At 40.0% G+C, this 26375-nt stretch overlaps 1 long non-coding RNA gene across 2 annotated transcripts; it reads right to left on the bottom strand.

Moving 5' to 3' along the window:
- LOC123612445 (uncharacterized) lies at nt 1–26322 on the bottom strand. 2 transcript variants are annotated; one of them, XR_006719697.2, is made up of 3 exons: nt 5579–26322; nt 4754–4967; nt 1–3222 (listed from the first exon to the last, which is right to left on the bottom strand). It is a non-coding gene; the product is annotated as an uncharacterized LOC123612445 (long non-coding RNA). The 2 variants fall into 2 exon arrangements; XR_012507421.1 differs by having other exon boundaries at nt 4754–9745; nt 10045–26322.
- Between the last annotated feature and the right edge of the window lie 53 nt (nt 26323–26375).

The raw sequence follows: 26375 nt of genomic DNA, 5'->3' as shown, positions 1-26375 counted from the left end.
TAAAAGCAGAAAAAGTCAAGTGTTTATTCTCAATTTCTACAGCTCTTAGGTGTCTGACCCAGAGCTCGGCAAAGAACCCACTTGAACACTTACCGAACAAGTGAGGACGGTTACATTCAAAACAAAACATACCTGAAGGGGAAAATGGGAGCTTCATAAGGTTAAAATTTGCCTGCAAAATATTTTGAACAATTTACTTTGCAAAAAAAAAAAAAAAAATAGGTGAATTATTTCCCTAGTCCTTGCCTCAAAAATTGTAGTTTATAAAAGCATTATAGTGGAAAGTGGTTTAAAGTGGCTCAGGAAATGTCAAATCACATCCTTAATAGGTGCATATGAAATATACATCTTTCTATTAATATTTTTCAGGGATTAGATAATAAAGTAAAAATACAGTGACAAGAAAGAAAATACACTTGGAATTAATAATTAGTAAATCATTATCTCAGGCATTTGTTTAATTACTGTTACCTATGCAACTAACCCCAGGCATAATTATTTAGGAAAGAATTCATGTCTTCTTAGCAACACATTCTAAACCAATATTATTAGTCTCTAAGGAGAAAATGTGCCCGCAGTTAAGTTAGGTGTTTAATATTATGAGTCAATATTAATATTAAACTAGAGCTGAAGACAGAACAAAAAACAGGGGCTGGTGCACAACCATAGAACCACACTATGGTCTGTTACCGATGCAGGCAACTGTGAGTTGCCAAATTAGGTGTTACTGAAATGGACGACCAAGCCGGAAGCTGGTGGCTCAGCAGGCAGGGCCCACCCGTCATAACGAGCTCACCAACATAATGTTCCCCAAATGCTTCATCTTCACTTGCAGAAGAGAATGGATAGGATCCAGGCCAGGCAAGTTTGGTCACGTGCACAAGGTCCCAGCCACTAGGCACACAGCTACCAAGGAGACTGGCTTCTACCTGACCATCTGTTCTCTCCCAAATTGGCAGCAGATTATAAATTCCCCCAAGGCTTAACCATGCCCTTTGGACCTCCATGTTCAGGAGCCCTTTAAAAACGCTCATCCTCAAGCTGGCTTCCCACTACATCCTGCCAACTGTCAGACCAATGAGCCCAACTGTGCCCCAAATCTAGAGAATTTCCACATAGAAGAGCCCTCAACAAATAACTGCTCCTCTCACTGTACATGTGATGAAATGGAGGCTGGAAGATCTGAGAGCTGGGCCCGAACCCTGAACTTCTCCCAGTTTAAAGGAGGTTCTGCAGTATCCCAGTTCTGCCAGCGGTTAGTGAACTGGGGGATGCCAACCAAAGTAGTGCTGGCTTTTCAGGAAGTGATAGTGCGGTCCTTCAGGAATCCTGACCACCTAGGGCCTTTGAGTATTATTGGAAAAGCATTGTTCTTTTTACAAATGGGAAATTTTCCTTTTACAAACTGACCTCCTGCCATTGCCAAGCCCTTCCCACTTGCTTCCTCCAGAAATGGTCTACCTTGTCACCCCTTGACACTGCTACCCAGCTGTGGGCACAGGACTCCTGCCTACTAGACCCCTTTGTAAATGTAGTGAGCACTGGCAAAGGGTGGGAGGAAAAGGCTGCAGCTTCAGAGGCTTTGTGATGTAGCTCTTATCCAGCATGGGCTCAAGTGGCCACGGGTATCTGGAGCAAAATAAGGGTTTATTTGCAGGATGCCAAGCAAGGCAGTGGGAGATGAGTCTCAGATCCACTCCATCTTGGCCTGTAGGCTAGGGTGTTACAAAGGGGAAGAACAGAGAAGCTGGGATTAATCATCATCTTGTGACATTTCTATAACAGTTCTTAATCGTAATTTTGGGAGTCAGGATGTCTCTGGTTTACAATTCTCCGACCAGCTGATCCATGGCTTGGAGATTTGTTAGTTCATCTTGCTCTACAGAAACAACCTGAGTCTTTGATGATGATCTCTGTAATAGCAACTTTGGTATATTAACAATGTCATAGATAACAGCAGCCTTAGTCATCTGACTCTGCTCAGTTAGTGCTCAGTTAGCATAGGATTGAGGTCAGAGGGGACAAGAAAGGATTGAGGTTTTGGATAGAGAGATTAATTATAAGCTCTGTAAGGGAACTCAGTTTTAGAGGGACTCAGTTTCATAGCCAGTGGCCAAGTCTTTGACCCGAAACCTGCCTAGGGTGCCCGTGTCTTCATGAAAGGCTTTGCCTGGCGCAGAGAAGCCTTGCAGCTGATAAGCCTGGGGTAGTCCCTGTCCTGCCTTTTTTCCACCAGTTTCCCTCACCCTCTTCACCTTTCCTCATTGGCTTGGGCAGATGGCCCAGTTTGTCAGCAACCAAACCAGAGACATGGGCTGAGCTGACTCACTGAGGAACAATACTTCCTTCCAGAGAAGATTTGCCATTCATTTAGATACTGGAGCAATTATTTTCTGGCTGACAGTTGTAATTACTTTCTAGTGCAGGTAGGCAACTGTTCCAGAAGCTGCGCTAATAGGATTACTGATTTCTGAAGGGCTTTTGGAACAAGTAATTTTCAAATAGTCAGCGCAGCATGTTCAATGAACTTTCCACCCAGGATAAATTCCTGCCTCTGTGGCTCCTCACGGCAGGCAAGATGTGGATTCTTGGAAGGGGCTCTTTGGAATTGCAGGAGCATTTTTCTTCCAGGATCCTTAGTTAAAAAATGGGACTTGAGCAAATCATACTTGGAGATACTTCATGAGTTTGCACCAAATCATTCTTCTAATTTTTAATTACTCTGGGAGTTAGCATTAAATTATACCAACCAACTAACAAAACTTTTTAGCAGGATAAATCACTTTCCCAGTCATGGTATCCCATGGTAACTTCTCCCTCCATTCTACCCATGTCTGAAGGAAAGTTAAGGGAAAAATAAACCCAAAGGGTCTTTTAGTCAAGGTTTCTAACAAAATTACCAACTGCTGCAGGCTGTAGATAATGATTTTGCAACAAGGGTCTCTATTTGATAAGAAAAAGCCCTTTGAATGCTTATCAGCATTTAACCCCACCAGCTGATTTGACCTTTAACAGAGTTTTAAAAGCACATCCATGGTCTGTTGGGAGAACAGTTCCTTGTACTGAGAAGTCACTGGAGGCATTTTTTTGCTGTCGTTATTGTTGTTACGATTACTTAAACATTCCCGCCTCCTGCATTGCCATCCACGAGTCAGCTGCACTCCGGTTTGCAGTGGGCGCTACCTGTTCCCTTTGTGTCCATGAGTTGGCCCGTCCTGGCACCTGTCCAGGAGAAGGAGCAAATGCAAAATTACATGACTTGGGAGAAGACTGGGCCTAATTTAAGTCTAGAATCACGAGAAAAGACAGTTCTGCTTTGAAAGAGATGAGGACACTGAGCTGTTGAGAATTAAATGTGGATGAACTCTTCAGACTAAGGATCTGGAGACGGTTTCTTTCCCAGCTTTACTGAAAGACAATTGGCATATAATATATGTGGGTTTGAGGTGTACAATATGATAACACACATTCATATTGTGAAATATTTACCACAGCAAGGTTAGTTAATCACCTCATATAACTACCATTTGTATGTGTGTGTGTGGTGACAACATCTGAGACCTCTCTTAGTAACTTTCAGATACATAATACAGTGCTGTAAACTATAATCACTGTGCTGCACAGTAGATCCCTAGAACTTATTCATATTATGATTGAAAGTTTGTACCCTTTGACCAACATCTATCTCATCCCCACCCAACACCCCATTTCCTGGCAACAACCAATCTACCCTCTGTTTCTATAAGCTGGGCTTTTTTAGATTCCACGTGTAAGTGAGATCTTACTGTGTTTGTCTTTCTGTGTGGAGACTATTTTTTAGACTTTCTGACATATGGTCAATGCATAGAGACTTGTCAAAAAAATTTCCTACAGGCAATTTGTGCTATCGGTTTGGTTTATCGACATGCGAACTCATTAGAGTCTGGGATCCCCAGAGAAGGAATTGTAACCCCACAGCAAACTTCCTTTGCAGCACTTAGAAATCAAAAGTCTATGTCTGTTGTTAGAGAAGTTGCAAGTGTGCTAGATAGCTGTCCTCAAAGCCTGAAAAATCGCAAATAGGTTTAAGAAAACATTTACCGTTTAATATTGCACAATCTTTAGTACCACCACAACCTTTGCCAGTCACTCTGGTGGGGGCACTCAAGTCACCCTCAACTGCAGAACCCCAGCTCTAAAACATCAGGGGAGCAGAGTTTGTGAATTGAGAGCATATGAGTCAAAGTGCCAGTTTGGAATCAGACAGAACTGGTCTCAAATCCCACTCTACCACTTCCTACCTGTATACAATTATATCTACCTTTCAAGGGTGGTGATGAGATAATGTATGTGAACCACTTAGTGCTGTGGCCAGCACACTGTGGCCAGCACATAGTAAATGCTCAATAAACTGTGATTAATACATTAATTATGCCAGTGAATCATGCTTCCTTCATTGACATACACCATTAATAATTTTCAAAGGGTGCACCCTTTGCTACCCTCCTCTACGCAAGAGCCAACATTCTGGGCATTGAGGAAGACTCTAAAGTATCCATGAGACCTATGCTATCACAAAAGGACAGTGTGGTCACTTGTCACAAAGTGTGCTCAGTGGGGCTCAGCCCCAGATCACCAACAGCACAATTGATAAAACTGGCTTCTGGGCCCCACAGAAGGCAGGCTGTATTGGTCAGGACTGGCCAGGCTATGCTGCAGTAACAGACACACCCTAGAAGCTCAGAGGTTTAACCTTGAAAGGTTTATTTCTCACTCGTGCAAAGTCCACTGTGGCTCCGAGGGTCCTCCAGGGCACCTTGTTTTCAGCAGGGGCTCAGGAACACAGGCTGTTTCTGGTGGTTCCACCATGGAGACAAGGCCTCTTACTGCAGATGCAGCAGGTGAAGAAGACAGTCAGCGACTCCTGGCACATCGACTTACAGTCTGTTGGCCAGAAGCTGTCACATGATCTCATGCACTGCCAGGGGCTGAGAAAAAGGGTGAGGAAGGTGGGTACTTGGTGAACATGAAATGTCTCTGACTCACTTACTGACTCACTCTCTGTGGGTGGGACTTAGGGCTCTGCATTTTCAAACTCCGCAGATGATATCATTCAAAGTTAGCCATTACAGGGCTATGATTATCTACTGCTGCCAATATTCCTTTATGGGATAAATAATTTGAAATAATGGAAATGAGAGAGTGTCTCTGTCAATATAATAATTAAAATGAGGGTCTAAGAGTCTAAAACATTAGACTGTTTTCTAGCTGTTAATGCAAGTATTAGCTCTTAGGTATAGACGCCTCTCAAATGTGTTTCTGGCACAGTATCTGCTCTGCCTTCAGACAGATACTCAGCCAAGTCTCACAAGTGCCTCAAATTGTTTGTTCATCTGTACCAAATCTGTCGCCTTGTACCAATACCCACCCTCCCTGGCAACTTCCAAGGCTTTTTGTGATTTGGGAGTCTTCCTTGGCCCTCTTCTTTCTTTTACTCCTCAAAGCCAGGCTGCAGGACCTCCTTACCACATATTGTATCTGTTCTCATCTCTCTTCCTCCATTGCTACTCCCTTTATCCAAGGTCCCACCATCACTCACCTAGTCTCCCAGTCCAGCTTCTCTCTCCTCTTTCTCCCATATTGCTGTCAGGGTGATGAATTCCCTTTCATGATAAGCATGTCCTCATTTTTTATGACTCAGCAAGACTCCTCTCCTCTATAAGCCTTTTCTGAGCTTACTCTTTTCCCTGCCACTGTGCCACAACACAATTCTCTCACGCAGCTATAGTTTGCGTTCGCCTGTATAGATGACTTAGTCTCCACTACATGGCAAGTCCCAGAAGGCAGACAGCACGTTTGTCTCTCTCAGGACTGTATCCTCATAATCAGCACGTAGCAGAAATGAAGAAAGAGAGGAATGGGGGTGGGGAGCTGCATGGTGCCTGGCACCTCGTAGGCACTGTATAAAATTTGTTGAATGAAAGAATAAGTGAATATCCAACCATCCGCCTCCACTTAGTTATCTCAAATAGCCATTAAAGAGTTTCATCAAACCCAGAATAATAAACTAATTAAAACTGACTATTCATCTACATGGCTAATGGCACTTTTTCTTTAGGGGACTTGATAAGCAAATCCATCTTCACTGGAAGCCATGTGCTGCAGCTATGATCAAAGATGGAAATAAGAGGTGGAGCGAATCACCATGTTCAAGGGGTCTGAGTAATATCGTTTTGCAAGGAGAGCTCCATTTTAACTTGCAGGAAAACAATTTTGAGTAAAGCCAAGTGAATTAAAAATAAATTGCATGAGTGAACTAATTCCCAGTTCAAGAAGAGCCGACAACTGAAAGTGATGTCATTTTTCTTGATTCACAATATAATCCATAAATACTTAGGGGAGCTAAAATGGTGGTGTTAATATTTCTTATAGTCCTGTCTATCTCCAACAGTATTTATCCACACATAATAAAAGTGAGCCAGAAATATACTCAGAATGTATTTCTAGGAACACGTTTGTGAGTCATTTACACATTATACATGTCTTATGTCTTAAATCATGTTAAATTTTATTACAAAACTTTGGGGCATTTTAGTCTATTTTCTCACCTCTAAGTCTGTTCTTTCATATTTTTAAGGCAAGACTTAGCACCTCTACCCACTGAAATTTCCCCAAAATGACCCCCAAAAAGGAGACTCTACAAAAGAGGGTAATGTTCTGATAGGTAGATATAAAGAGATGAAGAGAGATCAATGAATTAGAAATAGTACATGGAAAATATAAACTTCTTTAAAAATAATTTTTAAAAATAAATGAAATATTTAGAAACCATAGACAATCAAAAATAATCAAACTAAATCAGTCATAATCCCCCAAAGCAGATAACTACTAATTTTTTTTTATAAACAACAAAAAATTATTTCTCACAGTTCTGGAGGCTGCAAAGTCCAAGACAAAGGTACTGGCAGCTTTGGTGTCTTGTGAGGACTTGCTTCCTGGCTCATAGACAGTCCTTTCTAGTTGTAACCTCACATGGTAGAAAGGTGAATTTTTTTTGATTTATCTGAAATATCATGTGATGTATGATGTAGGGTAGAAATCAAACTTTATTTTCTTCCTAAATACAAGTTAACCAGTTGTCTCAACTTGTATAACTGGGTAAAGGCTTAGAAGAAGTTAATTTCCATTTAAACAAACCAAGACTACAGCACATGCCGTGTCCTCCTCAAAGCCCAGAATTTTAGATTTCTGCTTTCCAGAGTGAGGTGTCTGTCTGTCCTCCTGGACACCCAGCGACACAGGTATTGGCAGCTCCTCCTGAAATTCTCTGCTTTTGCCACATTTCCAAACTCTCTTGGTTCTCTGACTGAAGGGAACGTACAGCATGGTTGCCATGTTGCCTACCCTGTCTCCAGCACCCCCACTGGCTCTTTTGAGTGTCTGGGAAGACTACTCAAGCTCGAACAGGGAGTTCCATCACCTGCTGAGGAAACAGTGGGGGCAGAAAGGGAGTGCCACATTTTCCAAAACTTTGAGTGCATATGCCCAGGATACCACTTCTTTGAATCTAACCTAAAGAAACACTTTCACATATGGACAAAAATACAAGGGTAACATTGACCATCCCAGCATCGTCAATTATTGCAAAAGACATCAATATGAAATTGGTTACATAATGATACATCTATATTACAGAATATTTTGCAGTGATTAAAAAGACTAAGAGGGAGGAAGGGAAAAGAGAAAGATTTCAAAAACACTAAATGAAAAACTGAATCAGAATAATAAGTATGATATGATCTTGCTAATATAAAAAAGTCTCATAAATGTGTGTATATGTATATATAATATATACTGTATATATAATGTAATATAAATATATAAAATATGTGTATATGTATAAATATATAAAATAGACACATATAAACATATGTAATATGTAGTATATATTTAGGATATTTAGGTACATGTACCCAGAAAAGATTTTGAAAAGATGCAAATTCCACTTAGGAAATCACAAATGAAACTAGTAGAGGGATTGCTGGGAAGAGAGATACTTTTTTTTTGAGGGGGAAGGTAATTAAGTTTATTTATTTGTTTGTTTGTTTATTTAATGGAGGTACTGGGGATTGAACCCAGAACCTTGTGCATGCTAAGCATGCACTCTACCACTGAGCTATACCCTCCACCCAAGAGATACTTTTTTTTCTCTTGCTCTAAATATTTCTGTATTTTAAAAAATCTTTTACAATAGGAATATTTTCAGGAAATGCTTATGCAATATTTTCAAAAAGACAAACATAAAAATATAAAAAAGGAAGACTTCCATTGAAATCCTAAGCTCATTCATGCCAGTATGAACTAGTATGTTCCTGAGTTGCCTGCCAGCAGGGCTCACTATCAGCAGTGTCAAGGCCAAGCAGGTGCAGCTGAAGGCCAGCCCACAAATGCATATCCGGGACACAAAGCTTAACCTGGGAAATGCAGAATGAACTACAGGAGAACAGGAAAACAGAGGAGTCTCAGGAATGCTTATATAAAGAACCAGTTAAACCCAGAATTAAAAAAATAGCCAGAAATGATGAACACAACAAAATGAATCTTCACCACAATGGGGAGGACTAGAAAGACTTCGTTCTGGGTTGGACTAAACTTTATAATTTTTTTCACAGCATGAAAAAAAATTATAAAAATTTTTAATGACCGTAGAAGAAAAATACAAAAAGTGTGGCTTGAAGTGACTGAAAATGAGAAAGTTTTATTCTTTTATTGAAGTACAGAATATATATATTCTTTTTCAGGTTCTTTTCCATTATAGGTTATTACAAGATATTGGATGTAGTTCCCTGTGCTCTGTTTCCCTGTTTTATATATAGTAGCTTGTATCTGCTAATCCCAAACTCCTAATGTATCCCTTCTCCCTTTCCCCCTTTGGTAACCATAAGTTTGTTTTTTATGTCTGTGAGTCTATTTCTATTTTGTAAATAAGTTCGTTTGTATCATTTTTTTAGATTCCACATATAAGTGATATCATATGATACTTGTCTTTCTCTGTCTGACTTAACTTCACTTAGTATAATAATCTCTAGGTCCATCCATGTTGCTGCAAATGGTATTTCATTCTTTTTATGGCCAAGTAATATTTCATTACATTACTTGATCTCCTTTATCCATTCATCTGTCCACATCTTTATCCATTCATCTGCTGATGGACATTTAGGTTGCTTCCAAGTCTTGGCTATTGTAAATAGTGTTTCTAGGAACATTGATGTGCATGTGTTTTTTGAACTAGAGTTTTCATCTTTTCTGGATATATGTCCATTAGTGGGATTGCTGGATTATATGAAAGTTTTATTTTTAGTTTTTTAGGAACTTCCATACTGTTTTCCATGGTGGCTACACCCATTTACATTCCCACCAACAGTGTAGGAGGGATATACTGGGTATAAAGTTTTATTTTTAAAAGTGGAAGTGATTATCTATTTTGCCCCTGTGGCATATCTTACGATGTGTTGATTTGATTACCAAACTGATTTACTAAAGACTTGACCTTTGGGTCCTCCTATATTTATAGCAGCTGCCAGGCTAGATTCCATCAAACAGAAGTAAAAAGCACCTGCCCTGGCCTGCAGCAACAGCCCAGTTCCAAGGGTCATCTGAGAGAGGACGGGTGTGAGAAGAGCCCCAGGAAGGGAAGACGGTAGGTTCCGCTGTCAGGTGTCACAGAGGAGCACTCCAAGGGCCCCTGTGCCCCAGGTGCTGATTCCTGATGGAGGAAATACACAGGAGGGAGGGGAGCACAGAAGCCGTGATTATGAGAAAAACGCCACTGCCGCCGCCACCACCACCACCACCTTTTACGGACCTTTTCCTAGAAAACATCACTTTATTTCCCGCTTCCCACCCTACCCCTACCCAGGGGTGAGAAAAGGTAAAAAATGATTTTCTTTGACACTTGAAATGTATTAAAATATCAAGACACTGACAGTTTGCTCCTCTTCTATGCAGCAGGTTGAGGCAGCAATAAACCTAAGGAGAGAGATCCTGACGGTTGAGAACACTCACAGGTGAGGTGGTTCTGTGCAATTCCACACCCCTGCTGTTATCCCTCCGAGGACAAAATCCTAGAGTCCTGTTAAGTGAGAGAGCATCTCCTCTTCCAAGGCCATTTTCTCTATTCTCCTCTTGCTGCATGCCTTCAGTTAGTTACCCTTCTCTCACTCAAATATTTAATCTTTACCCCTCAATTGCAACTTTTAGCATGCTGAAGTCCCTCCTACTGAAAAAACACCAGCCAAAAACAAACAAAAAATACCAGCCACCCTCTCCTGTTCTGGACTAAATTTTGTTCCCCCAAAAGGCATATATTAAAGCCCTAACCCCCAATGTGATGGTATTTGGAGATGGGACCTTTGGAAGGGGACTAACTTTAGATGAGGTGGGGCCCTTATGATAAGATTAGTGCCCTTAAACTAAGAGACACCAGAAAACTTAACCTCTCTCTCACTTCCCACCATGCAAGGACACAGTGGAAAGACGACCACTACAAGCCACAAAGAGCTCGCACAAGAAATCAACCACACTGACACCATGATCTTAGACTTTCCACCTCCACAATTGTGAGAAAATAAATGCCTGTCATTTAAGCCCCCTCCAACTATGGCACTTTGTTACAGCAGCCTGAGCTAAGACAGTCCTACGCTCCACTTCCAGCAACCATTTCCTCCAGTTTCACAGCCAACCTTCTGGAAAGCGGCAGTGTCTATACAAACTGTCCTGATTACCTTCCTCTCACCCTTCAAGCCCCTCCAGACTGGCTTCCTCCCATTTCACCACACCAAAGCATCTTTCTGTAAGGTTACCAATCACTTCCACGTTGCTACATCCAATGGACATTTTTTGGATCTCTCAGCTGTATCTGACCACTTCCTCTTCCCCTGGCTGCTGTGAAGCCACACTCTCCTGGTTATCCTTTTCTCTCTCTGGCTGCTCTGCCTCAGTCTCCTTCGTGGGCCCATTTTCTGCTCTTGCCCTAGATCCTCTTCCCTTTTCCCTGTAGGTGCTCTCATCCAGGGTGCACACCTTCCATTATCACTTACACGCCAATGATTCTAGTTTTCATCTTCCGCTGGGACCTTTCCTCTAAGCTCCAGGTCTCCCAATGCTTACCTGACAATTCCACGAGGAGCACCCTAAGCCTAGCATCTCCAAACTGAGCTCATTTTGCCCCTAACCTGGTTCGTGCTCAGTGCCCCCTACATGCATTTAGGCAAATGAGTCAGAAATCTAGAAACAGATCATCCCTGACCATTCCCTCCTCCGTGCCACATCCAGTCTATCATCAAGGCTCACTAATTTTACTTCCTATGACCAATTCCCTCTATGTCCCCTCCTCTCTCACCTGCTCTATTGCAGGAGCTTCCTAACCAGCACACCTGCCTCCATTCTTGCTGTCATGAACCCATTCTGCATACTGTAGCCAGGGTGATTTTTTTTCAGAGCAAATCTGATCACATCTTATTCCTGCTGAAAGTCACCAGTAACATTTCATTGTTTTTACATTATGACCAAAATTCCTAATGTAGGCCTAATTACTAATCTTTACTTCTGTTTTAGCTTTCTCTCACACTGTGTGCCCCCTCCCTCTCTACTCCAGAGAAGCCATGCTTCCTTCCACCAAAGGACCATGGCATGTGCTATTTCCCCCACCTAGAACACTCCTCCTCTCTTCCTTGTCTTGTTATGGGTTGAATTGTGGCCCCCAAAAAGATATGTGGAAGTTCTAACCCCTAGTAGCTCAGAATGTGATCCTATTGCAAGACAGGGTATTTACATAGGTAATCAAGTTAAAATGAGGCCACTAGGGTGGGTCCTAATTCAAGATGACTGATGTTCTTATTACAGAGAGACCATTTGGGCACAGAGACAGACACGTACAGAGGGAAGGTAACGTGAAGACACAAAGAGAGAAGAAGGCCATGTACCTCAAGTGGTGCATCTACAAGCCAAGGAACCCCCAGGGTCGCCAGCAAACACCAGAAGCTAGAAGAGGCAAGGAAGGACTCCCCTCTAGAGCCCTCAGAGAGAGCACGGCCCTGCTGAAACCTTGACTTCGGACTTAGAGCCTCCAGAACTATGAGACAATACATTTCTGATGTTTTCAGCAACCCAATTTTTGCTACTTTATTATGGCAGTCCTGGGAGACCAATCCATCCTACCGTTCATTCCTTTTGTTTTGTTAGCTCCCACTCAGCTCAGTCAAACTTTCTCAGGGAATCTCTCCTGGACCTCCTGGCTAAGTCCTCTGCAACGTCCACACAGCACTCTGTTCTCCCCTTTGTGGCACCGACCACAGTTATAACTTGACATTTACTTGGATGATTATTTGACAGGGTCTCTCATTCGACTATAAAGCCCATGACAGTAGACACTGCGTGTTTCTCTAGCTTACTGTGGTGCACCTGTGTACCTGACACATGACACATACTGGAGCTCTATAAATATTAGCTGAATAAATGAATGAGAGAAAGTGATAAGAGGGGTGTGCTGGAGATGATACCAGAGCCTAAGACCTTAAAAGACATGCTGGGAGATAGTTTAACATGATGTAATTTCCAGAAGGGCCCCCGGTACCTCTGCTGTCAGCTGGTGCTATCACTCCATAAGAAGAACGGTTTGAAATGCACATATCCCTGAGACAGAGAAGACATTAACCTAAATTTACATTAACATATTAATAACATCCTTTCCAGAACATAAGTTTGTGGAGAGGGTGTGTCATGGAGAATACTAAATCAAGACTGAATGTCTGAACATGGAAGCTGTGACTTGATGGGAATCAGGGTGAATGGTGTAGAAAATAACCTTTCTTATGTCACAGCTGCTAAGGGTCAGCTTACCATTGGTCAGAAGCAACCTGCAAGGGTCAACAAGACTCCTTCCCAGGGAACTCTAACACAGCGCTTCACCAACACTCAGCAGGCAGAGCACCCAGGGAACTGTTTCTTCTTCAGCTAGATGCATGCTAGGGGACGGTAAGAGGACATGTGGCTGGCACCCACCCAAAAGGGAAGAATTATGCCCTTGGGTTCTGATCGCAAGGTTCTTCTGCTGGAATTAAAACAGAAAAATCTTCACCACTGATCAACATCCAGATCCCACAAGGTACAGGCCACCACACATGGCCAGTTAACAAAGGACAGTCATCTTTTTGGGGAGATCAAACTTCAAAGCCCAATAGTGACAGGAAATGATCCTCACATTTTATTAAAAAGGACTTGCTGAAGATCAGCAGAAATAGAGGAGAAACTCGAGGTGGATAATTGCTTTCATAAAGCACTTTAAGAATTGCAAGAGTTCAATTTTTTTCTCTACTGTCAACATGCCTTTAATGGCAACCAAAAGGGAAACAGATTTTTATTCATTACCTCACCTCAGGCTATATTTCCAGAATATTGATTAAACACCCCCCAAAATCCCTCCCATTCATACTTTCTGAAATTAAGGTTAATTACATAAAAGACTAGTCTAAAGTTTACTAAAATCTTAGCCTTTTAGAGTAGGAAGGGATCTCTGAGTATATCTGGTACAACTCTCCAGTGAAAAAATACATTCTACAAAATCTCCAACAGTGACCTTGACTTACTCTTGAATTTTCACAGGAACAACAACCAAGCTTTTTTTCTTTTTTTTTTAAATATATCTTACTACATGGAACTCTAAAAAACCAGTTGGCTCCATTTAAATTTTACACTGGTACCTTATCTTCCAAAAATAATTGCCCAAAGAAAAAGATTTTAATTGTATATAAAAGCAAAAGGCACAAAATTGGCAATTATTTTATTTTTGGATTTATGGCCACTGGAATATTCCTGTGGCAGGAGTGAAATTAAACTAAACTTTGAAATTTAACTGATAGCCATACACTTAAGTTTCAACATGTAAATTACGCATTTGCATTCTTTCCCCGAAACCAAGTTTAAGCATTAGGAATTATTTCAGTCTACCTTTTTTAGTGGGACTTGAACTTCACAAGGTATGTGAGGTATCTTTCCTACAGTGACTCATATTTGTGAACAATTTCATTTCTATAAAATAGATTGTTGGAACATGGTATAGTCATTTCACTTTACAATGAAAGTATATTTTAAGAGTGAAAGAAAATGCAGATGACTTAGAAATTTTGAAACATGAACTGATCAACTGGAAGTAAAAAAGCCAAAAGCTTTCTCAAATATGTTTTAAGTAAACTATTAGAGTCAGACTGGAAAGAAAATTTTAACTTTGACCAGAATTTTAAGACATTTTAACTATTTATAAAATCTTAAAATATATAACCAAAATAAACAGAAATATATGGAGATCAGTCTTCTGATTGGGCTCAATGTGGAAATAACACATTACACTGTTTACTAAAAGTCACTAATAGGACTTAGTCAAAAAAAAGAGAAGAGAAAATTCTAAGGAAAAGGGATCTAGTAATTAAGCATTTACCTTCCATGGGGGAGCAGGAAGAAGATAATCTCAGCCAATATCTCTATTCAGCAAAAGAGGGAGCTCCGAGGAGCTAAATGATTTGGCTACATCTCCCCTACAGTTCTCTATGATTGATAGCGCTGCGATCAGTTCTAAGGATCTGTTGTAAGGATCCATACTGATGAAAACTGGTTATAGCAAGTGCTTGCACCGTCAGCCATGTACAAATGCTGTTTTTACTGTACTATAATCATCACATTTCAACCTGAAGGGATTAAAACCTCCACAAATACTGAAGCATATTGAAAGTAAATTTAAAACCAGTGGGAAATAGAGTGTGGTTTAAAAAGTTTCATGAAATCAACAACCTTAAACAAAATTACCATTTTTGCCCCAGATACAATTTCAGAATGGCCATCAAAAGCAATCCTTAGCATATTTCAGTGTTTCAAATTCTGTTAATTGGAAGGGAGGCAAAACAATTTTGTTTGGATCTGTTTTGGACAAAATAAAGTTTAATTAGAGACAAATACCCATAATTCACTTGAGAAGCAGTCTTTTTTTTTCCTGGTTTTTTTTTTTCTTCCTCAATATTTTAAAGTTACAGTTCTGAAAGAGTTGAAAAATGCTCCCTACTAACTCTTCCATGGTCACTGTGGACAAGAGGTCTGTCTGTATTTTGCGAAATGAAAAGACAGCCTATGGAATGGGAGAAAACATTTGCAAACAATGTGACTGACTTAATTTCCAGAATATACAAAGAGCTCATACAACTCAACAACAAAAAAACAAGGTCCTACTGTTCAGCATAGGGAATCATATTCAATATCTTGTAATAACCTATAATGGTAAAGAATATGAAAAATATAAAAAAAAAAATACCAGTTCTGTGTTTTGGATCTTTTACGTGACAGGAGATAAATGCTAAAATCCATCAGCAGGTGATGGAAGGAATGAATTCCACAAACACTCATCCAAGTTGCAATGGGAAACCATCTATTCTCACAATTTTCAGCCATATAAAAATTAAAAAAGGAACACTGTTATATTTCACAACCATGGATGAGTAGCTGATCACAGCTTTCATAAAATATGTATGCCAGTACTTCCCCCACAATCACTTCAAAGAACTATTCTCTTGTTCCAAACAATTTCAAAAGCAAAGGAACTACCTATAGCCATTTAGAAAATGAAATTCTGCCTAGAAAATAATTATTGAGATCAATAAACAATTAAAATTGGAAATGGGGGGGGGTCTTGGATTTGCTTGGATTCTTTCCTAGAGAGTTAAATTAAGAATTATCAAGGAAAATAAATTTCAAAATACTGTATAAACTCCTTTAGAAGCTACATATACATAAGCACATATTCTCTTATCTGTTAAAAAAATCATCTCCTGACACTAACAGATATACTACCCTGTATTGGTAGTACCATTTAGGATCCATAAGATGGCAGGCCTAGATTTCAGTGATAGCCTTATAAGTGTACGTATACTGGTTGCCTTGAAATATACATTCCATAACATCAGCAGTGTGTGGCTAGTAGTTTTATTAACAGCATCTATCCAAATAAATTTGTTAATTATGAAACATGGGAACTAATAACAAGCTAATGTATTAGATTAGTTTATAATGAATCACAAAATATTACAGCTAGGAGGAAACTTACAATCACCTTTATTAGTCTTGCTTTTCTCCGTATAAGGAAACCAGAGCCCAGGGCTTTGCCCAAGGTCACATGGCAAAGGGAGCAGCGGAATCCTGCTTTCCTTCCTCCCAATCTGTATTGGCCCTATCGTTCATTATATTTCTCCAACTCCTCATGGTGGCATCGAAGTCCAATGACTGCTCTGCCCTACCTCACTGTTCTCAAGTTCCTCTTTTGTACTTTTCCACAGGCTGCCTTTTACTTGTCAAAGTGTCTCTCATGAGTTACCACATTGTTCTGTCTGGACCCCAGGCATGGAATTCCACAGCTCTCTTCATAAATTTGTTCATGTGCTTCTCAAACTGGGGTGTGGTGATATGGAGTGGTATTTGAAGCTACAGGAAAAACAAGTCCTGTCTCTTAGACAGTTTTTGGAAGGGCAACATCCTTTTAATTAAAAGGAACATAAAATGTATTTGTTTTAAACATGAAATACATGAAGTTTCAAAGAAATGTGTGGTTTTGAGTAGACTAGCTCAGGCTACACTCTCAGGCCTGCAGCAGTAAATCTCTTCTATCCCTTATCTTGTCAGGGATACACTGGTGAAAAGCTTAGAGGAGCACAGTCCGCCCTCAGTATCCTCGAGTTCTGCATCAGTGGACTCTCCCAACCACAGAATGGAAATATACATACACACACACACACACACACAAAATCCAGAAAGTTCCAAAAAGCAAAACTTGAATTTGCTGTGCACTAGCAACTAGTTACATAGCATTTATATTATATTAGGTACTATAAGTAATCTGGAGATGATTTAAAGTATATGAGAGGGTGTGCATAGGTTATATGCCATTTTACATAACAGACTTGAGCATCTGCAGATTTTGGTATCCACAGTGACCCTGGAACCAAACCCCCTCACATTCTAAGGGTGACTGTATCTGGTTAAAAGACCCCTCTCTTTCAGAACACAGCCCAGAGTCCACCCTGTCTTCTGTGAAGTACACAATGTCATGTTACACTTGTGTCCTTAACAGATTGTCCCACTACTGCCTAAATACAGCGTAGATGGTTCTAAGATAAATTTAACTTCTATATATGACAAGTATTACATTATAAACATTATAATATAAATCAAATATCAACTATTATACAACCATCATATAGGATAAATATGTAACAGATAGAGACAACTGGTTGGCAGAATCCTTATGGGCAAACAAAATAGTTGATGGAATTAATAAAAAAAAAAAAGTAGTACTTTGAGAGTTTTATACTGACTTTATTCCATTAAGCATTATATGCTACAGAGAAAAGTACAGAGGTCCAGGAAGGAGAGCTGGAGGACTTTTGACCAATTATCTAATCTGTCTTGGTCTGCTTTCTACTTTCTCATATGTAAAAAAGAGTGCATTTGGTTGAAATGGGGGAGAAAGTCTAGAATTCTAAATGACTTTTTCTCACCCTTTGCTCTACCATCCCTTTGGCAAGATTTTTTAATGAATATAATATAATTACCACCTAAACCTTTTTTCTATATATTCTGACAGTGATTAATTCAGTTACTTGAAATATACTTACTTCCTTAAAAAATCTCAGCATATTGGTTAGAAATCAGTAAATTAGTCAATGTTGTGAAAAACAGACAGACTGAGGAAGGATTCCATATTACATGAGACTAGAGACATGATGCCTGAATGCAATGCATGATCTGGGATTCTACTTTGCTGTAAAGAGCAGTATTGGGACAATTTGCAAGTTTTGAATAAAGACTATAGATTGGACAATATTGAACAATGACATTATGTCCTTTTCCTGATTCTGATAACTGTACTACAGTTATGTAACAGAATGACCTTACGTCCAGAATTGTACACTGAAAGGTTTAGGGACAAAGGGGAATCATGTTTGCCACGAGAGAGAGAGCATAAGAGAAAATGTGTGAATGCACCCGTGTGGTAAATGTTAACATTTGGAAAATGAAGGGTATGTGGGGATTCTTTGTATTATTCTTGGAATTTTTCTGTAAGTGTGAAATTATGTCAAAATAAAAGTTAAAGAAAGAAATCAGGAAGAGAACTTGTTTGATGGCTGCATACAGAACTACAACAGAAACCACGTGTAGAAAGATTAATGGGAAGGCCAGAATTTCCTGGGGAGAGACCCTGTTCATTTACAACACTACATTTCTCTGGAATTTGAGTTTATGATTCTAGACATAATACACTATTATTGTGTATTGAATTAAAAGATACTCCTAGTAAACACTGGTGTAAGAATATTCTTATTTGATAAGATAAATGTTGCTATAATGCCTTTCTGTTCATGGCTTATTTTTATTTTCTGCTTTAGTAAATCTTTAACTGTAGCCAGTGTTACAAGTTAAAATCTCTTCACAGACAACTCACAGGAAGAGTTTCACTAAGAATCTATGTGAAAATATACCTTAAATGATTAAAGACAGTTTTGAGGCTGTGAAATAGAAAACATATATGACAAATAGAAAAGCAATTTAAATTTCCAAAAGAAAAGACATTTTAAAAATCATTTTACATTATAGAAGGATGGAAAGGTAAAACAAAACAAAAAAATGAACTCTAATATGTGCCTTCTCTGAGGGCATAGGTAGACTGTTCTGAATGTCACCAGGATTTGGCACTTAGAAGTAACCCTGTTTACTATTTTTTGATGGCATTCAGAGCCTGTAATAAGTGACCTTCCATATGACTGTTAACAAATGTATTTTTCAATCACTTAATAAAGAATTACATACATTTGTCTTCTGTAAATCCTTCCTTCTGATTTACATGTCTCAAAGTTAGAATACTCCTGAATTGAGAATGCAGTTTGGGTGGAGGGGAAGGCAGGAGGACGACATTGGGGAGTATACAAGTTATTTTCCACAGTACTAGTAATTTTCTAGTTATTTGAATAGGTAGTGAGTTCACTGGGGCTCCATATTATGTTTAATAATTTACATTTACCATACGTAATTTTATTTGTATCAAATAGCACACAATAAAGGTGTTTTGAGAATAACATGTAATATTTTCCATTTTAAAAGCTACATTACAAAATAGAAGCTTTCCTTCTTTCATTTAACTTTCTTTCTCTCCAACTATTGTAATAGTTGTTAATTCAGATGTTCAACATATATTTATTTAGCAACTATTATGTGCCAGACTTGGTTGTAAGTATTGAAGATGTAAGCAAATATAACAACAAAAAAACATAAATAAAAACATGGTCCCTGCCTGCATGTGGGTTACAGTTTAGCTGGGAGAACCTAGAGGGTAGAGCTACGTGTAATTCCACGCAAGCACGAACACGGTACTCCCAGAGTGCCTTGCCCAGGCAGGTGAGAACCTCAGTAATGCTCACTGATGATACTGATGATGCTCATACCACCTACATAGTCTTCTTTATGGGTAGAAGAGTCTTTATGTTGTAATCAGATCATTTTACCATTTAAAGTAGACTTTATCTAACAACAAAGAAATCAGCTATACTGGATTCCTAAAACCCATTTAAAATCACATCCTTTTGGGGAATCAACAGCCTTATCTTACTGAAATAATAATCATTGCAACAAGTTTCCAGGTAGAAGTAAAAAGTTGTAGACGTTTGTCAATTCAGTTTGGTATCCAGTTACATTATCATTAATTATTCACATAGAGAGGAAATTCTCTAATGACAGCTTTTGTTCCCTTTCTGCACCTTTTAAACATCAAGTTTTACACAAATTCATAAATCTCAGGTTCCAGATGGCAGGGTTCCTCTATATCAGTCTTTCTGCAATAAAATTTAGCAAATGCTGACATTAATTAGTAAGAGTAGCACAAAGGGAGGAATACGAAAACACCCAGTGGTAAACTGTTCTGACAATAACTCAACTCATGCAATTACTACTCATTCTGTTCAATGAAAATAAATGTTTTTTCAAGATACTAAAACAATGTTGATCAAAACATCAGTTGTACTAAATCTCACAAGAAAATGTTCTGTGAAAAATCTCATTTACACCAGTTCTTAGTTGACTTTACATATTTCAGGTGGCACAAAACTTAAACCAGAGAGACCAGAACTTAAAATTTTCAAAGACTAGGTTTACCAATATTACTTATTATAACTTGAAAAATGTTTGTATCAGTGAAGAATTAGAACTCTTACCTTAATGAAAAAACAATGCTATGATGTATTTTGCCCTCCAAATTCTACTAGGAAAAAGATGGCCTTTTTTTTTTTTTGCTTTAAAGCTATATGATTAAAAACAACAAAAAGTTCAAGTGTTGAACTTTTATACAGTTCCCTTAGTACTATGTATATGGTTGACCAACTACATATGAATGCCTATATATACAGTTATCATCTAAATAGACAGATCACATACTGGTAAAGTCTAAAGACATCACACTGAACAAGATTTTCAGATTTTTTTTAATGTCTCTTGTTTTGGTTTTGATTGAGTCTGAAAGTCTGGACTCTATGATAGGAGTTACATAATTATTTCACATATGTTCTTCTGGGACGTTTCTATGGCTTCTGTTAGACTCTCAAAGGTGTTGATGACCCAAAAAACCACTAATAACCATGACCCCAGGAGAGACTAATCAGCACTCACATTCAAAGGTATCTGACATACAGAGTGAATAAACATTGTTAAATGAATCTTGAATGAATAACTTTTTTCTGGAGTATCACCAAAGTTTTCAATGCTGTCATCAGAGATAACTGTTGACTAGAAAAGATAAATCAAAACAAAGAGGGAGAAAAATGACAAATCAAGACTGAGTGACTATGAAGGACAATGGTGCAGGTGGTGGGAAGCTTTTTTTCAAAGGTAATTTCTGTTTTTAAGGAACTTAAGATTTAATCAGAATGATAAAACACACAAAATGATGGAAGAACATTAGCAAAGGGGAAAAGGTAGCCAGTATATTATAAAATGTATATGAGAACTTTTGAAGATGAAAAGCCTTTCCTTGGTTTGAAGGATTCTGACATATACAGGGTTTAATTTTTCCATCTATAACTGGGGAAAGACCACAGTATAGAGGGTAGGGAGGGGTGGAATAGAAGGGATTAGAATAAAGGAAACTTCGCCCTCCCTGCCCTTCTTTTTAACAGTCTTCGGTGATTGTGAATAGAGTACCAAGGGGAACGCAAAGCAATCCAGTGCTCTTGAAGGGCATGCTCACTAAGCGCTTCCTCCTTATTGCTACTTTTTTCTGGGGTGGGCTGAGGTAGGGGCGGAGATTGCTGACTTGACTGGAGCATCGGAAAATCACTCTTCCAGTGCCCTGAAACCATTCAGTATCTTTAAGCAAGATCTTTCATCTGAAGGTGAATGCCTTGAAAAATTCTAGTTCACAGTCAGCAAACATGCCTAATAAGGATATTTAGATATACAGAAATATTTGGTTTTTCTTGTTTGTTTTTGGGTTTTTTTTGGGGGGGGTGTAATTAGGTTTATTTACTTATTTAGTTTAATGGTGGTACGGGGGATTGAACCCAGGATCTCATGCATGCTAAGCATGCACTCTACCACTGAGCTATACCCTCCTCCTGGAAACAGAAATATTTGGAAGCATAACTTGGTACACCTCAAGGCCACTGTTGTTGGCACTTTTCTTCTGTGAGGTTTCTGAGGAATCTAAGCAGAAGGTCAAGCCCAGATAGTATCTATACCCCTTCCCCTTTCAGTATTACGAGTTTTTGTAAAGTATGAAAAAACTGTAGCAACATATTTTGCTTACTGGTATCTTATTTCTTTACTATAGAAAAATATGTAGGAGATACATGATGAGACCAATTACTGCAGAAGACAGTCCAGGAATTCAGTCCAACCATGGTGGTATTTGTTGCTTTTTTATTTTTCACCTCAAAATACTGTAACTTACGAAGAGTATCATTTCTTCTATCTTCTCTAATTCCACTGCCAGCACATTCAGATTAAGGCTAATTCGTGGACCAACTACTGCAGGCAAATAAATGGGTTCCACTTCCAGCTCTGTCACCATGGATGAAGCTGCACAAGTTATTTCTCCTCTCTAACCTTAAGTTTCCTTATTTGTAAGGAGTGAAAAATAAGAGTTTTCACAAGCTATAAATCAGAGATTGCAAGCTAAGATGCCACATGGAACGTTGGACATGCTCAATAAACATTTGCTGAGATTCTTATTGCTACTGCTTTCATTAGTCTCCTTGTCTATAGCCTCTCTCCCTCCCTGCAAAATTCACTTCCCTCTTTGCTGCCACATAGTTATTCCTAACTCACCTTTGATTTTGTCAGTCTCCTGTCAAAACTCTTCACTGGATTCCATGCATACCAGATAGTCTTATCTTCTGGCCTGGAATATGTGGCCATTCTCTATCTAGCCTTAACCAACCACTACCAGCCTGTCTCCCATGAGGCCCCTTAATAGACTAAACTTCTTCCCCCGCCCCAACATACACTGTCTTTTCAGCCTGGTTGCTTTGTTCCCAGTATTTCCTCTGTGTGGAATGCCTTCCCTGTGTACATCCATGTAAGTCACTGATCCTCCAAGCTAGCTTGGATGCCACATCCTCCACAAAGCTTTCTCTGATCCCTCTAGCAGAGTGAGTTCTCCCTCTGGACTCCTAAAACACTTGTGTTCTTCCACCTTGAAAAAAAAGTTACATAGGTTCACATTCTCTCCCAACCCAAAATATAAGTCCTTTAAAAACCCAGGTGCTAATCAGTTTTATTTTATATCCCCACGGCCCCTGGTACAGGGCTGCACTCACAACAGGTACTTGACAAACATCTATGGAACGAGTAATCAAATACTCGTAATAAAAGTAGAATGTGGTAACAGAAGAGGGTGAAATAAAGTCCTAAGGGAGTTCAGTGGAGCAAGAGGTTATTTTAGGTCTTGTACTTGAAGTAAGCCTTTACGGATGTTAAAACTTTGTTATGCAGAGATGATGGAAATCAGAAATCTAGGCCCTGAGAGCAATGTGAATAAAATGAAGGGGGAGAAGCACAAAGACAGAACAATTCATATAGCTGAAATCTAGGAGATTCAAAGGAGTATGTTATCCGGATGAAAGGCCAGGTTATGGAGGCCCTGAGGGAATTCCTAAGGAATCTAGACTTAATCCTAGAGGACATGGGAGGTTTGGGGAGGGAAATTATAGTCATATATGTGCTTTAGAAGAACTTCACATCAGCTGGGCACAGGACAGAACTAGGGGTGGGAAACCAATAAAGACTTTTGCAGTAGTTAAGAAAACAGCTGCAGTGTCTTGAACTAGGGCGTTGGCAGTGGGAACATAAAGGGGAAAGAATATAAATGGGGACAGGGTGGAAAGACAACTGCAACAGGCCAATGGAGAAGGAGTGCGGTGCTGAACCTGGCCTACGTGGAGACAGTGCAGGGGGCCATGAACTGGGATGGAAGAGTAGAACATCTGTTTTCACCAGTCTCTAAGTGAAATGTATCAAGTCTTCAATTATGAATATGGCAATGAACCACAGCAGTATTAGGCTTCCTCAGACTGGTAAAGAGGTCCACAGCATTAAAAAGAACTTCTGCACTCTGGAGTGACCAAAAGTTTAGTAGAGCCTTCACGAGAAATAAAGATTAGAATAAGAAACTTTTTAAATATTAAAAAAAGAAAGAAAGAAAGAAAGAGAAACCCTGAGGGAAGGGCATAATTCAGTGGTAGAGTGCATGCTTAGCATGCATGAGGCCCTGGGTTCAATTCCCAGCACTTACATTAAATACACAAACAAACAAACCTAATTAGTTTCCCCTCTCCCCTCCAAAGAAAAAAAAGAAAACCCTGTGTGGACACTAAGAGAAGGAAGAACAATAAAGACACATAAAATTATGTTCGACTCTGGACATGCTAAGTTTCAGGTGTCAGCCCACAATTATCTTACACAAGGACATCTGTTTTCTTGTGCCCAGTAGCCTCCAGCAGCAGGGAAACCTGATCGCCTCTATACAGTAGGAATCTTCATTTCCCATTCTGTTCACTCCCCATCCTGCGGCACTGAAAACAATCCAGGGGTGACCAAATATCCTGGTTTGCCTGGGACAGAGGGGCTTTCTAGGACATGGGCCTTTAATGCTAAAACCGGGAAAGACCAAGGCAAACTGTGATGGGCCAGTTACCCTAAGGGCCCTCAAATTTAGCAGTACATGCTGATGAGGCTATATTAATGCTATGCCTTCCATTAACAAAAAAACTATGCCAGTTAAGGTTTATTTTGGATTTGAGTTTAATCCATCTGTTCTTCCCACAAAGTAGGAAATCTTTTTTTGCTTGTTTTTTTTTAAATTTTGTTTTTGTTGTGGGGGTAATTAGGTTTATTTATTTATTATTATTATTATTTTATTTAACAGAGGTACTGGGGATTGAACCCAGGACCTTGTACCTGCTAAGCATGCACCAAAGCAGGAAATTCTGAAAGAAAAGCTTCCTCTCACAAGGTCTGACAGTTATGGGCAATTAATAAAAGCTTTAGTAACTGAATATCGTTATGTCAATAGTTCTACAATTCACACAGTGCTGGAACACCTCCATCTCATGCAATCCTCACAAGGACTCTGTGAAATAGACTTGACGCTCTTCATACTACAGAAGAAACCAAGGCTCTGGAAGATTTAGTCCTTTGCTCTACCTCACACAGCAAGCAAAGTGGCCGACTCCCAGCACTGCAGCTGCCAAAGAAAACTGAATTACTGTGTGTTCCACAGAGGCACAAAGGCTTGTTGCTATACGGAGATTATGCAAAGCAGCAATTGTCTTTCTTTTGCAACGTCCCTGAGCTCAGTGCTCTCGCTTTATATTGATACACGGTAAAATGGAGTGTTAGTTTCAGGCAGCAGGCGCCCTAAGTTAAAGTGATGGTTTGCCTACAGGAAAAAGTCATAAATAAGCCAATGATGAAATGTTCAAAATCGGTAGAATTAGGTAAGAGTAGAAGAAACTTACAATCAAATTGTGCGGCAAATGGTACCCTACGCAGCATCTCATCAAAAAACCCACACCAGGCAGTGACTGCACCTGTATTTGTCAATAGAGGAATCAATACAGACCCGTGTGTGCCTGCAGTAATCAATCCAGGAGTCTTGGACACGGACGGGAATGGTAAGAGTACACGTACTCCGGTACACGTACCCCGGTAGTTGTTACTACTAAGGCTTCATACATGGGGAAGGCCTGCCCTTGCTGAGTTTATTGACCCCATAGTTCACCAACTACCTCTCCCTGTAGCCATGACAACATCCACACCAAGGTAGCTCCAGAATTCACCTTTGGGTAGCCACAGTCCACCGAATTTGCACCTACGCTGCTCAAATAAAACAAACCAACCAATAAGACATCACTGCTAAACCAAGACAACCACAGCTCTTTCCCCATTTCTCAAACGCTAATTAACCCAAGAACATATTCTTTCCTTTCACCCATATCCACTGAAGGGAGTCCTGAAAACGACCACTTTTGATACAGTTAAAAAAAAAAAAAAGAGGTGCTTTTTTTTCTTTTTCGAAGGGGTGGACAACAGAAAGGAATGAAAACCGGATGCACACACAAACACAACAGTTGCCTAAAAAGGCAACTAAACTGATATGATCAAATTTTTTTTTCAACCAACGTCTCATCGCTTGTCTGTCAGGCAAGCTCAGTTTTGCCCTGCAGGCCACTGTCTCTGGAGCCGAATAGTTTCCAAGACGGCTGCTGGATTTACAGCTCTGACAAAAACCGCATTCCGTGCGGGCGGGACCGCGCACAGCGTGAGCAAGAACCATGACGTATGCGGGAGAGCTTTCCAGAACTGCTTTCCAACCCCAGCAAGATGCCCGGAAAGCAAATCTCCCTTTTGCTTCTAGAAAGTGAGAGGAATCAAATCAATCCAGCGCTCCCCGAGAGACTAAGGACTCAGCGGTTTTAGGGAAGCAGCAGCAAAAATTCCAGTCAGCGCCCCTCCTTCCTGGGTGGTCACTCTACCCTGAGCCGCGAGCCCTCGAATTCTGCCCCCATCACCTCCCTGGGACCTAAGCAAAAACAAAACAACCCACCGCGACGGAAAAAGGGAAAAGAAACCCCCACCAAAACTTCCCTTGCAGAGCTTTTTTCTACTGGCCCAAGAACGCCTTGAAAAACCCCTCTGCGTCCGGGGCGGCCGCGCTGCCACTAGTAAAGATGGCGGCCATAGGCGGAGCCACTCCTTCCAGAAGGCCGCCGGCGGCCCCTCCAGCCGCCGCCGTTCATGCGGAGCCCTCCACGCCC

This window comes from Camelus bactrianus, chromosome 6, assembly GCF_048773025.1.
Source record: "Camelus bactrianus isolate YW-2024 breed Bactrian camel chromosome 6, ASM4877302v1, whole genome shotgun sequence".
NCBI classification, from domain to species: domain Eukaryota; kingdom Metazoa; phylum Chordata; class Mammalia; order Artiodactyla; family Camelidae; genus Camelus; species Camelus bactrianus.
The sequence above is the reverse complement of the archived record's forward strand: the minus strand, read 5'-3'. Positions and strand labels throughout refer to the sequence as shown.